Here is a 13094-nt window from a genome sequence, read left to right as displayed (position 1 = left end):
CTGCTGTTTAAACTGGGGAATGTCTATTATTAAGAGTAGTTCGGGGATGAGTCAGAACAACAATAACAACTTGAATTTATACAGCACTCTCCACGCTGGTCGGTATCTCAGAGCGCTTAACAATGGCGGAGGCAGATGCAGAGCCTGGGGGAGGGGGAAGATGACCATAGGCACGGTTGAAGAGGAAGGGCTTCAGGCACAACCTGAAAATGGGGAAAAAGGGGACAAGGGGAAGGGATTGAGGGAGGGAGTTCCATAGCTTCGGGGCGTAGTGGCTGATAGCACAGCCACCACTGCTGGAGTGGAGGATTTGAGGGACAAGGAGGAGGCTGGAGTCAGTAGAGTAGAGGCAGTGGGTAGTGCTGTGATGAGAGAGGAGGTTGGAGATAAGGGGGCGCCAAGGAATGGAGGGATTTAAACACTAGAGCAAGGATCTTGAAGTCGATCTGCTCTATGATAGGAAGCCAATTACAGCAAGTAATTGGTGCTATACAATTACCATTGGATATCCTAATTCAGGGAGGGGCTCAATGCCAATAAAGAATGAGCGCCATGGTCACTATTTTTCTATCTGATGACAACAAAGATACGTGTTCTGACTATTGATGAGTAGGAGTCAGGGGATGATTCTTCGTGCACTTTACATTAATTTCATTACACTGCTGGTGTAGTGGTATCATGCAAGATTTCCATTCTTGCGACCCAGGTTTGATTCCCGGGCGGAGCATCATCTTTTGTGGAGTCCTGTAGCTCAGTGATTAGAGCATTTGCTTTGCAAGTGAGAGACCTGGTTCAATTCCCAGCAGAGTGAAACCTTGGGCAAGTTTCCTTACTGCACATGCCTGATAATAATTCCTCAAGAAAAAAACCCAATAATAAATTGGTCACTTCAATCCACGACTGTTTGTGGGACACAGCTGTGTACAATTGGCTGCCGAGTTTCGCCCACAAATATACAGTCAATTCACTTTACAGTATATTCTGTGAAGCACTTTGAGACATCCAGAAGATGTGATAAGGCGCTAAATCAAATGCAAGGATTATTATTATTATTACAAGTGGCTGCTAGCATGTGTAGTGTTAAGTGTGATTAATGTTTGTTATCTCATAGTTATGTTTGTTGACACTTATTGTGTCATTTAAGACTTAATGCCGAGGGTTGTGGATTTCATCGAAGTTACATTAAAATTCTGTTGAGCTCAGTTAACCATGCTTAACTCGAGCTTTCTGTATAAATCAAAAGAGGGCATAAACAAACAGGTTCAGCCTAGGTCACAGAGGTGTAAAACAAACTTCTGGTTGACTGGGACATCCTCCCGACGTGAAAGGCGCAATGTAAATGTAATTTTGTTGTTGTTGCTGTCGTTAAAGCTTCCCAATATGCTATAATTTAAATAGTAATTGGTAGTGCCTGTCGCCATGGAAGAATTCATTAGTCAATTTACATCTAGTTATAGGGACTTGCGAAGACTGAACACAAAGGTCATCCAGTACACTGCGAGGGAGAGCAAGCCATATCATGGGTGTACATATAAGGGTGATAGAACCGTCTCACTTGGTGCCCAAATGTGTGGGGCTTGAGAGCACTAAAGCAGGCCAACGGACTAAGGTTTTATTCTTAGATTAAGGTAAGTAAAAATGGACGCAGCCAGCGACCGGGATAACAAAATAACACAGAACATTTCTAAATCTGCTGTCAAAATGGGGAAACCCAGTGAGAGAACTCATTCTCCAGGGGGATGTGGCTATACAGGTGAGACATGCTTGTGAAAGATATGAAAACCAAAGAAAGAGTGGGGGTTGTTAGTTGAAAGAAATTAAATAGTAGATCTGGTAACAATACTGAGTACTTTGATTTTCAGAACTCAGACACACTCACATTAAAACATCCTGCAGCTGAATGTGGACAAGACGGAACCCATACTCCTTGGCTCCCGAAAAATGTCTTCACTCCTGCAGATCTAATCTCCTCAACTTCCCTGGGCTCTCCCTCAGACTCACTGAACCAGTGCACAGTCAAGGCATCAGGTTCGACCCCCAGCTGTCCCTCCTCCCCCACAACCAGTTCCTGACCACCTTCTTCCACCTCCGCCACATTGCCCGCCTCTGATCATACCTTACACCAAATGCAGCCGAAACCTTGTGCATGTGTTTGTCACTTCCCGGCTGGATTACTCAAACGCACTCCTCGCTGGTCTCCCCAGCTCCACTATTCAAAAAAAACAGCTCATTCAGAACTCTGCCGTCTGCATACTGACCCGGAACAAACTCCGAACCCACATCCCACCAGTTCTGGCCAGACTCCACTGGCTCCCCAACACCGAATGGAACGACTTCAAGATCCTCACACTCATGTTCAAATCCCTTTTGGTAGAGGACAGGGGATAATGGGTTAAAGAGGTGTTACTGATGCAAAACAAAGGGGGTGATTGCAACAAATCAGGGGAATAGAGGTATTAATACTGGAGGACAAAGCGGGAGCGAAATTAGTAAGAAAAAATGTTTGGACAGCCCTGAACTACTCAGACTTATCTGAGGACCAGGACATCCAGATGTTTAGGCTCACCTCACCATGAAATAATTATATCAAGGGAAATGATTATGATTCCCCACCCCCAGCCCACTCTGGACATCCATCCTAGAGTCCTTCTGACTCCCTCCCTTCATTCCCATGTTCAAAGTATGTCTCAAGATGCACCTCTTTGACCTTGGTTTTGGCATCTTTCACCTCCCACCCCCCTCGGTTCCCACAACCTACTTGGGTGCCCAGGCAGCAATGTCAAACACTTTGAGATGTCTTCCCAACCTGAAAAGTGCTATGTAAATGCCCTGCTCCTGACAACACCCTGAAGTGGTTTTAAGAAACAGTGTTTCATACCCATGCAGTGGAAATGTGGCAGAGGGGGAAATCACAATTCAAACGCTCTCTGGCAAAGAACTTTTTACGAACTCCCCTTTCATTCTTCTTGGAATCATCTTAAATCAGTGATTATAATATAATAATTGGCTGCCATGTTTCGTCCACAAAATACAGTCAATTCACTTTACAGTATATTCTGTGAAACACTTTGAGATGTCTCGCAAATGTTTTGAATCTTAGATTTAAAAAATCTAAATTTACATTTGATATTATGCCTTATCGTGTTATCAAGATGTCTCAAAGCACTTCACAGGCTATACTGTAAAGTGATGAGGCCATATTTTGTGGGCAAGTGTGGCAGCCTTTTCTGCAAAGCAATGTCTCACAAACAGTCATGAAACAATGACCCATTTCATTTTGGGGGAACTGTTGGCCAGCACACCAGGAGAAATTCCCATCTCTTTTTGAGTAGTGCCATGGGATCTTTAATATCACCTGAATAGGCAGATGGGAATTTGGTTTCATGTCTCATTCAAAGGACAGCGCCTCCAACAATGCGACACTGTCCTCAATCCTGTTTTGCAGTGTCAGCATCGACCTGATGGATTCCAAGTCTCTAAGTGGGGCTTGAACCTATAACCTTCTGATTCGGAGATGAGAGTGCTACTGACTGACCAAGCTTTTTTTTAAAAACTTGAGTTTACGTCAGCTGGTTCACTCCTCAGGTCATAATAATTGAGTAGTTTTCTAATCTTAACCTTCAGTATGTTTGATCGTTACCTCTTGGGAGTTCGACCTTTAAATCTCTTACCTACTCTGGCTCAGTTCCAATTCCTAAATCTACAGCGCCTTGGGACGTCCTCCCGACGTGAAAGGCGCTCAATAAATGGAATCTTGTTGTTGCTGTTGTAAATCAAATAGAGCTTCCCCACAACAACACAAGCAACAAATTGCATTTAAATAGCACCTTCCACATCAGATGTATATTTGAATGTTATCTACACATGGAAATTTTCCTACGTATGGAATATGCCCTCTCTCCCTGGAGGGATGTACCTTGCAAATTGGCCACTGGTTGCCCTCCAAGACCCCAACCAAGTAGCCATTTTCATATATGAGCCTAGATAGTAAGTGTCTTACACTTACACTTCACTGACCTCTCCTCACTCAGCTGCTATAGACAAGTACACAAGCAGTAGAAATTGCTGTTGATGGACTGGGAGCAGAATGCTACATATTGTAGCTCAAAGCTTCACACCATGTATCACATTTCATCAATATTTAAAATTTCACTGGTGTACTGAGCAACGTGGCTGTACATGAAGGCTTTTGATTAAAAAAAGCCTATTTGAAATGGAACAAGGTAATAATCACTGGAGAAGAGGAGAGAAGTGAAATAATTTCACTCATAAAATAATCATTACACTTTACAGTATATTGATAATGTGTTATATCAAATGCAAGGATTATTATTATTATTTTAAGGGAAGGCAAACAATTATCACAACCTAAATCAAAATTACAATAAAAGAGAAAATATAATTTCATTTTTTCATAATAAACTAAGACATCAGTCAAAGCTGTCAATAAATAAATGAAGATAATCTCCCTTATATACATTTTGTCTGACAAAACTGTTTTTTGAATAAACCAGATACCCTCCAGAGGATTTTACTGTTTCAGTAGACTTGCAAATACCATTTGCATATCCTTTGTCTATATTGTTAAAATGATCCTGTGATACTGTATTGTTACAATGATACTGTGAAAAGAGATAGTATCCATAAACTGCTGAAAATACTGCCTTCTAAAATACAGGTAATAGCTTTTATCTTTCCAAATCCCTAAGGTGACCCGTGGATAGATATTTGAATTACTGTAAAACAGGGATAAGCAGGTGATTGGAATGAAAGGCATACATTGCAAATTACCTAGTTTTGCACACCCTTAACAAATGATTTATTGCATTTCTGCTGTATATTTTTGATTAAATTCAATATTTCATGACTTGCATAACAAATTTAAAGCATAATTGCTTGCAAGTTAGATTTTGGTTCTTAGAAGTGACCTTATTGAAAGAGTTATTATTCATTCACCTTGCAAATATAAATAGAGCTATATAATAGAATATAATAAAAAAAAGAGCTTCATCTCTTCATGGTCTCCACAAAGACCTATTACCCCATGTGTTTTTTTCTACAGTGACCAACAACTGAAACATGTGGAAAAATTATGATAATTGTATTTGGAAGTACTTAATTGTATTCAGTACAAATGTTTAACTATTTAGATATCCAGAGGATTGGTGCGAGTGCCATCATTTTTATGGCAGCTAATGATCCGTCACCATGTTCAGTACAATATCATCTGTGACATGATGGAGTGACAAAGGGAAATGCATCTCTACAGCTCCTATGTAGTCTCATGTCACTGTTTTGTAATGGGGTGGGGGGTGGGAACAGAAAATAACCCTCAATATGTTCCTTGATGTCAGCCGCAGAAAAACATCTCCTGTGTCTATGTGACGTTTCTATTTGACTAATAGCTTTGCTTGTGGTTGCTCTGAGTGCGACTGTCAATTAAGGGCCAAATTATAAGTAATTTGTGTTACAGCCCCACCCTACTAAGAACTGCATTGAGGCTATGCAGATCTTTCTTAGCAGACGCATAAAACTTTTACCTCACTTGATTGAATTTGAACCCAAAACCCTAGAGTCAAGACAGTGTGAAATCCATTACGTTATCAACCTCTGTGTTGTACAGTGTTTTGTAAATCATTTTCTTTATACTTTCCAACATTTCAGTTTAATTTTTACTTATACCTTATGGTTTTCACACCAAAGGGAATCAGGAAATAAAATGGAAATCCAGAGAGTTCTGTATTACTGTATATTCACATACAAATACAATCATCACACTTTACAGAAAATCCTGTGAAGCACTTTCAACATGAAATATAAGGTTTATTATTATTATGATATGGTTCTTTGTTGAGCTTAATTTTGGATCTTGTTAATATTTAATCTACTTTTGCTTTAAAAAGATACATCAAGCATTCCAAAGTGTTGTGTGTTGATTTGTAAACCAAATTGCATGAATGAGATATGAAATTGCATTCATAGTTTTCCAGTTATTTTGTATCTAGCTTTTCCTGTCCGTGAAAATATAAAGTAAAACTGGTTCATCAACCCGACTCACTAAGCTGTGAGAACTGAAAATCTTAACAAGACAATTATCTTCCATTTACCTAACTCAGGGAGTCTTATCTTTTGGCTGCTGATGACCAGATACGAGCAAAGTCTTCAGGCCACATAAGCAATATTTGTAATAAATTATAATAACAATAATCCTTGCATAAATTGATAAATGTGCCTCTTTACATCTTCAAGACGTCTCAAAGCACTTCACAGAATATACTGTAAAGTGAATTGACTATATTTTGCGGGTAAAACGCGGCAGCCAATTGTGCACAGCAGTGTCCCACAAACAATTGTGGATAGAAGTGACCAATTTATTATTATATTTTTTGAAGGAATTATTACCCCCGGAAAATTGATCTGCCAATTGACTAACAACCAGGTTCCTACTTACTGCCAAGTAAACATGTGGAGTAAGGAAACTTGCCCAACATTTCACCCTGCCTGGAATCGAACCCAAGTCTCTCGCTTGCGAGATGAGCACTCTGAGTACTGAGCTACAGAACTCTGAGCTTAAGAATCATATAGAAATCTTATGTTTTAAATTGTGTAACTGTATTACTTAATTTCACTCTATTTTAGAAACAATGCAAACTTTAAGTTGGAAACAATGTAAAAATTCATAAAAATTTAAAAACAATAATACACTTTTATTAATAAAGTACATATATGCAAGAATATTCTTTAAATCCAGAGTAAATGATAAAAGTGAAAGAAATAATTAAGTGAATCAAACTGCACATAATTTAATAGCCCTAATAATGAACAAAATAATAACACTGTGGAAAATGTTTTTTTTGAAGCAGAACGCCAATATCCTTCATTTTCCGCATCTGCCATGCATTTCTTACTGAGACGTGTCGTTCTATTTCTTTACATTTATTTAATACCATTTAAAAGCACTCCCATTGAGCATCTTTTTATGTCATTTTCTGCCTCTTACCTACCACTGAGGATCTCTTCCTGTCTGTCTCTCTGCTTCTCTTAATGTCATTTTTCGCACGGCGACTGATCGAAAGAGAGGTGAGACCAGGAGGTAAAACAATATAGTCAGAAATGGGCCACATGAAATCATCACCCAGGCCGGATGAGGCCTAACCTTGACCTAACCCATCCATGATCTTTTGCCAATCAGCTTCAACACACTTTCACGCCACAAAACAGCAGTCAGTATTTCAGTCTATTTTACCCCTTGAATACAGTATCTTTTTGACCCTCTCTATTTTACTTCCTTTTCCCTTTTTAACCCTCCCTATTTTATTTCCTTCTCGCTCTTGTTCAGCCAGTTTTTCTGATTCTACGCCAAATCTGTCTTGCTACATAATGTTTACATATCTGCATACATTTAATCGATCTCTGGATTCAAAATACCAAAAAATAACAAACAAGGCTAGAGAGGACCTTTTAGTGTTTGCTGCCAATTCTACCCAAGTCCACCAAATCTTGTGTGCTTGGGTAACCTAGAATGTTACCATAAGTTATGGGAACTACTCAAATTACACTATAAGCTGATGCAGTGTTTTAGAAAACAAACACTTACACATATTATGTCTTTTCCACTCAGTAAAATATTAACATTTTATTGCTTTTTTAATATATTTGTGTGTTTTCACTGATGAAATGTAGGAAAATCACAGGGAAAACTTCACATCCAGGGAACTATTATCTGTTTTCCACTCACTGTTGTATCAAATTTATTTCATTCAATATTACATTAGTCGCTTAATTTCGCTCATTGTCCACATTGTATAACATGTTTTCCTCAATCTCCCAACTTCTTAGATTCTACTTTGCAAGTAAAATACTTACTTTATTTTCATTTTATAGTGAATATAAAAGTAATAATTTTCCTTTGGTATAGCGATTTTCACGTCAGATGATGTCTCAAAGTGCTTCACAGGAGAAACTGTAAAGTGTAGTGACTGTTATTTGTGAATGAATATTCTAAACTGCCAGCCTTACACTGCACACACATATAAAGAACACACAAAGTGCAAAGTATTTCAAAGCATACGTAATAATAATCCTTGCATTAGACATAGCACCTTATTATGTCGTTGAGATGTCTCAAATCACTTCACAGAATATATACTGTAAAGTGAATTGACTGTATATTTTGTGGGCTGTCCCACCTTATATTGAATGAAAATATATATATAGTAATTTTTTCTGAGGTAATAGGAGAAAATACTAAAAGAGATTAATAAACAAAAGTGTTGACTTTAAAAAAAAAGGTATTGGTGCACAGCTTTTTATAGTGAAAATGTATATTTCTGTGTAAGATTCTTAAGAGTTTGAAATGGTTTAATGGAATCCATCAAATATCCATGTTCAGTAACCAAGGCTCAGGTGTCCCTCTTGTTCGGAATCAGGGAGCACCAAGTAAGCACATTTAACTATGACCTGCCAGTGTGACTCTATTAAACCTTACCAACCTGTCCTCTCCCTACCCTCTGCCTGCTCCATGTCCCCCACCGTGCCGCCCTATCATCAGGAGTCGGGCCTTCAGCCTTTCTGCTCCCATTTTCTGGAACACCATCCCGGAATCCCTTTGCCTCGTCCACTCCCTTGCCTCCTTGAAGGCTCATTTCAACGCCTTCCTCCTTGAAGCACCTTTGATCATCCTCCTACCCTTGCCCTCCACCCCTCTCGATTCCAACCCCCAGCTTGGGTGCAAATCTTTGACTGTCCAGCACCTTGAGACATCCTCCAAAAATGAAAGGTGCTATATAAATGCAATTTGTTGTTGTATTTTACATTGCTCATGCTAATAATGTGAAGAGCATAAGTAGTCTGCTCAAGTAAAAGGGGGAAGGAAATTGATTTCCACTCAGGTTGTGCCCCTGCGCTCCCCATATACTCATTGAGAATATGATTGTAAAATCCTGCTTAGATTGAGTTCCTGGTACCTTTCTTTCATCTAGTCAGAGCTAAAACCTGCTCTTGTCTATGTCAAATAATCACCCCTACTTGGGTGAGAAGTAAGCAGCTTATCCTTGGAGCTGAACTAGCTCCAGGATAACATGGTTGCCAACAGAATGTCATCTCAATATTCTATGGCAATTCCTGAACCTGATGGGTCTGCATCAGCAGCACCTGAAGGGGCAGAGCAATCATTGGGTCATTCAGCTCCTATTAAGAATGTAAATCAAAGCTCTAATGTGTAGGGTGGTCCTAGTTGGACATGTAGCAGGACACTTGCCAAACAGTGCTTTCAATGCCAAGCTAAATGTTTTTAGCCGATTAAACCCACCACATACTCTGGGGCACCAAAGCCTGGGCTCTTACCATCCATGTCTAAAACCCTCTGCAATTAGTCCCTCCAGGGAAAGAGGAGTGTGATACACAATAAATTACACACTCTCTCCCTTGTGTAGATACAATAAAATGCAAATTTCAAATTCACATTAAATGTTGCCTTTCACATCAGTAGGATCAAACAAGTTAAACCGGTCTGACTTGGTTTCTAAGCTGGGGGTGGGAGCCTAGGAGGATAGCAAGGGAAAGTGATGGAAGGTATGGTCATAGGAAGGTTGGACAGGAGACATGCAGCCCATATCCTTTCTCGCAATAGGTTCCGCAACACCAAACTTCACCTGACTCCACTGGCTCCCCACCCCCCATCAAATAGGATTGAAGATCCTGTTCCTAACCTTAAACCCCTCCATAGTCTTGCCCATCCTCACCTCTGCAATCTCTTCCAACCTTACGAACCCACTCCTCCATTCAGCGGGCTCCAGCTGTTTTATGACCTCCCCCCCACCCCATCCCACGCGGCATTTGTGCCGGCACTTAATCCATTTGTGTTGAAAGGTGATTTAATGTATGCCAGTATGACGTACGTATAGCATTCTCATGACGCAAACCTTCATTTCAAAGCTGAAGCTGAAATACAACTATGAACTTGAAATCTTACATACCACATTGGATAGTATAGAAGTGAATGCCTCCAATCACATATTTCTGAAGTTGAAAGAGGCTATTCCTCCCATACCAACACTTGTCAATGAAGAATACATACCTCACTCACCCTGTAACACAACACACCCACATACATTAGAATGTGTTAGAATACACAGCACAGAAACAGGCCATTCAGCCCAACTGGTCTATGCCGGTGTTTGTGCTCCACATGAGCCTCCTCCTGCCCTTCCTCAGCTAAGTCTTCAAGGATAACCTTCTATTCATTTCTCCCTCATGTACCAATCTAGCTTTCCTTTAAATACATATATGCTATTTGCCTCAACAACTCCTTATGGTATCATGTTCCACATTTCCGCTATTCTCTGTGTGAAGAAATTTCTTCTAACTTCCCTATTTGATCTATTTGTGACCATTTTATATTGATGGGCCCTGGTTTTGGTCTCCCCCACAAGTGGAAATATCTTCCCTATGTCTACCCTATCAAAACCTTTCATCATTTTAAAGACCTCTATCAGATCACCCCTTATCCTCCTCCTTTCAGGAGAAAAGAGTCCAAGTAAGTTCAGCCTTTCCTGATAGGTATAACCTCTCAGTTCTGGGATCATCCTTGTGAATCTCCTTTGCACCCTCTCCAGTGCCTATACATCCCTTCTATAATGTGGGGACCAGAACTGCACACAGTATTCTAAGTGTGGTCTAACCACAACTTCCCTGCTTTTCATCTCTATCCCTCTAGAAATGAACCCCAATGCCTGGTTTGCTTTTTTATGGGCTTATTAACCTGTGTTGCTACTTTTAGTGAATTGTTTGTATGTACAGCCTAGATGCCTTTGCTCCTCTCCCCATTTAGGTTTTTATTTTCCAGGATGTATGTGACTTCCTTATTCCTTCTACCAAAATGTACCACCTCACACTTTTCTACATACGCAGCAACAACAATTTACTTTAATATAGTGCCTTTCACATAGGTACGACTTCTCATACATGTAGATCAACAGTAGCTTTTTGAACAAATGTATACTTAGGAATAATATGGTACAATATTCATGACATTGCCAATAACATTTCCACTTAGCTGATACCTAATAATACAATTATAATAATAATAAATAATAATCCTTGCATTTGATATAGTGCTTTTCACTTCTTCTCGACATCTCAAAGCGCTTCACAGAATAGACTGTAAAGTGAATTGACTGTATTTTTGTGGGCAAAACGTGGCAGGCAATTGCACACAGCAGTGTCCCACAAACAGTTGAGGATTGAAATGACCAATTTTTTTTTCATTTTTTTGAGGAATTATTATCAATCGTGTGAAGTAAGGAAACCTGCCCAAGGTTTCGCCCTGCCGGGAATCGAACCCAGGCCTCTTGCATGCAAAGCAAATTCTGCTGATATTCTGAAAGTCTCCGAAAGAGAAAAAGGCACCACTTGTACAATGTTCTGACCTGGAAAACGGAGGAATAAACAGGGAAAATGGAAACCACCAGCACTGTACTAAGAAACTAAAGATAGCAACAATAGGTTGAATTAAGTTAGCACCCTACACATAGAATGCTTCGGACCACTTATATCACATTGATTCTGCTATAAGCTGCTTTCAGTCTTCAGTTGGCCTACCAACTCTCAGTTCTCTGGTTCACTATAAACCATTGTCCTTTATTAATTTATCCTATAGTCAATTCACCCCAGTCATTTTCTTGTATAAATCATACAAGGTTTAGGGTCAATATCGAGAGTCACCCATCTCCTTCATGCAGTCTTCGACTGGGTTTTTAATGCATGGAAATCTAGCAGTAGATCTTTATTAGAACTCTGTGTTACCTGGGTCAAGTGTTACCTGGATTCAAAGTTTTTAACTGTTGTGAATATATTCTGCAATTCCTTCTCTATAATTCATTTTGATATGTTACATTCATTTATTATCGGATGCAAAGCAAGGCTGATTTGCCTGTTGAAAAGAGTCGGTAAGAAAACAGAACAAAAAGACGTTGAGACAAGTTCACAGTAAGGTAAACAGTAAGGCAATCTGGCACAAACAATGGCATGTTTTATCATGTGAAAGTCAGTAAAAAAATCATTCATATCCTAAGTTATGATTCCTGCCAAACTGTTCTCTCAGCCGTGGTCTAGAACAATGAACCTCGAAGCATCAATCAGAAATGTTCTGCAAACAGGAAATCGGGACGAGAAATCGAGACCAAAACTTGTAGCAGAAACTTCAGCAGGTGAAATGCAAGCAGGTGACTGAAGAGCCCATTCCCAGCCCCTTCCTTACCTGCCTCACTGAGCCCGAGCCTCTCACTCTACAATGCTGTGCGCTGTTAAGATCCTTGCTGCTGCTGCTGTGGGGAAAGCCTTTCGTTAGACTGGAGTCAAACTTAGTTTTTCAAACTATTTCCCCGTCATGTGTTAAAAAAAATCCCGGTGACATCAGTCTCCGTCAGGTGCCGCCCACTGAAAGAAGCAAGATAGATTTTCTGTAGGGATTAGAAATGGACACCACCAAAGGAATGTGACATAAACAAGCACTCACACAGCACTAACCAGCAAACACAACTATTCCCCCTTTGTTTTGAATATGAATTCATTTAAAATAATAATAAATGCAATTGTTTCACTCAGTAAACAATAATATTATTCACATCCACAGTGAGATATTGCTGGGGAGGAGAGGGGGACTAAATCCAGTGAACCTTCATAATTCGCCATCCTGGCATGAAAGACACTATTTCAAATGCAAGGATTATTTGTTAACAAGTTCATGAAATGCAATCTCTAGTTCACTCTATACAACAGGTTCCATGGGCTAAATGGCCACTTTAAATTTTTTTTTGTCTGACCCATAAATCACCATGCTTTAAGAGTAGCGAAACCAAACTGAGAATTATATGCATCCCACCTACACAGGTAAACTGTCACGACTGGAATGGAATGCACACTCTCTTCCCAGAAAGTACACACCCTGCTTACTCATTTCTGGAAACTATTAGGTGCAGATTGGTAAAGAATGTATGTTGGGGTACTTCTAGATCTAAACAGCTAAAATTGTCTAATTTATAATACTCCTTAATCATCCTTATTTGATATAGGGCTTTAGCAAGTCTTTAAGA

At 39.7% G+C, this 13094-nt stretch overlaps 1 protein-coding gene across 1 annotated transcript in view; it reads right to left on the bottom strand.

Moving 5' to 3' along the window:
* The window catches only part of LOC103182279 (adhesion G protein-coupled receptor F5-like), a 40121-nt gene extending 27687 nt beyond the window's left edge, over positions 1-12434 (bottom strand). The window contains 1 exon segment of the mRNA XM_007899227.2: positions 12260-12434. The gene's annotated coding sequence lies outside the window, so the exon portion shown is untranslated.
* Positions 12435-13094: the final 660 nt, after the last annotated feature.

This window comes from Callorhinchus milii, unplaced genomic scaffold, assembly GCF_018977255.1.
Source record: "Callorhinchus milii isolate IMCB2004 unplaced genomic scaffold, IMCB_Cmil_1.0 Scaffold3, whole genome shotgun sequence".
NCBI classification, from domain to species: Eukaryota; Metazoa; Chordata; class Chondrichthyes; order Chimaeriformes; family Callorhinchidae; genus Callorhinchus; species Callorhinchus milii.
Note: the sequence above shows the minus strand (reverse complement) of the source record. Positions and strands in the feature narration are given on the sequence as shown.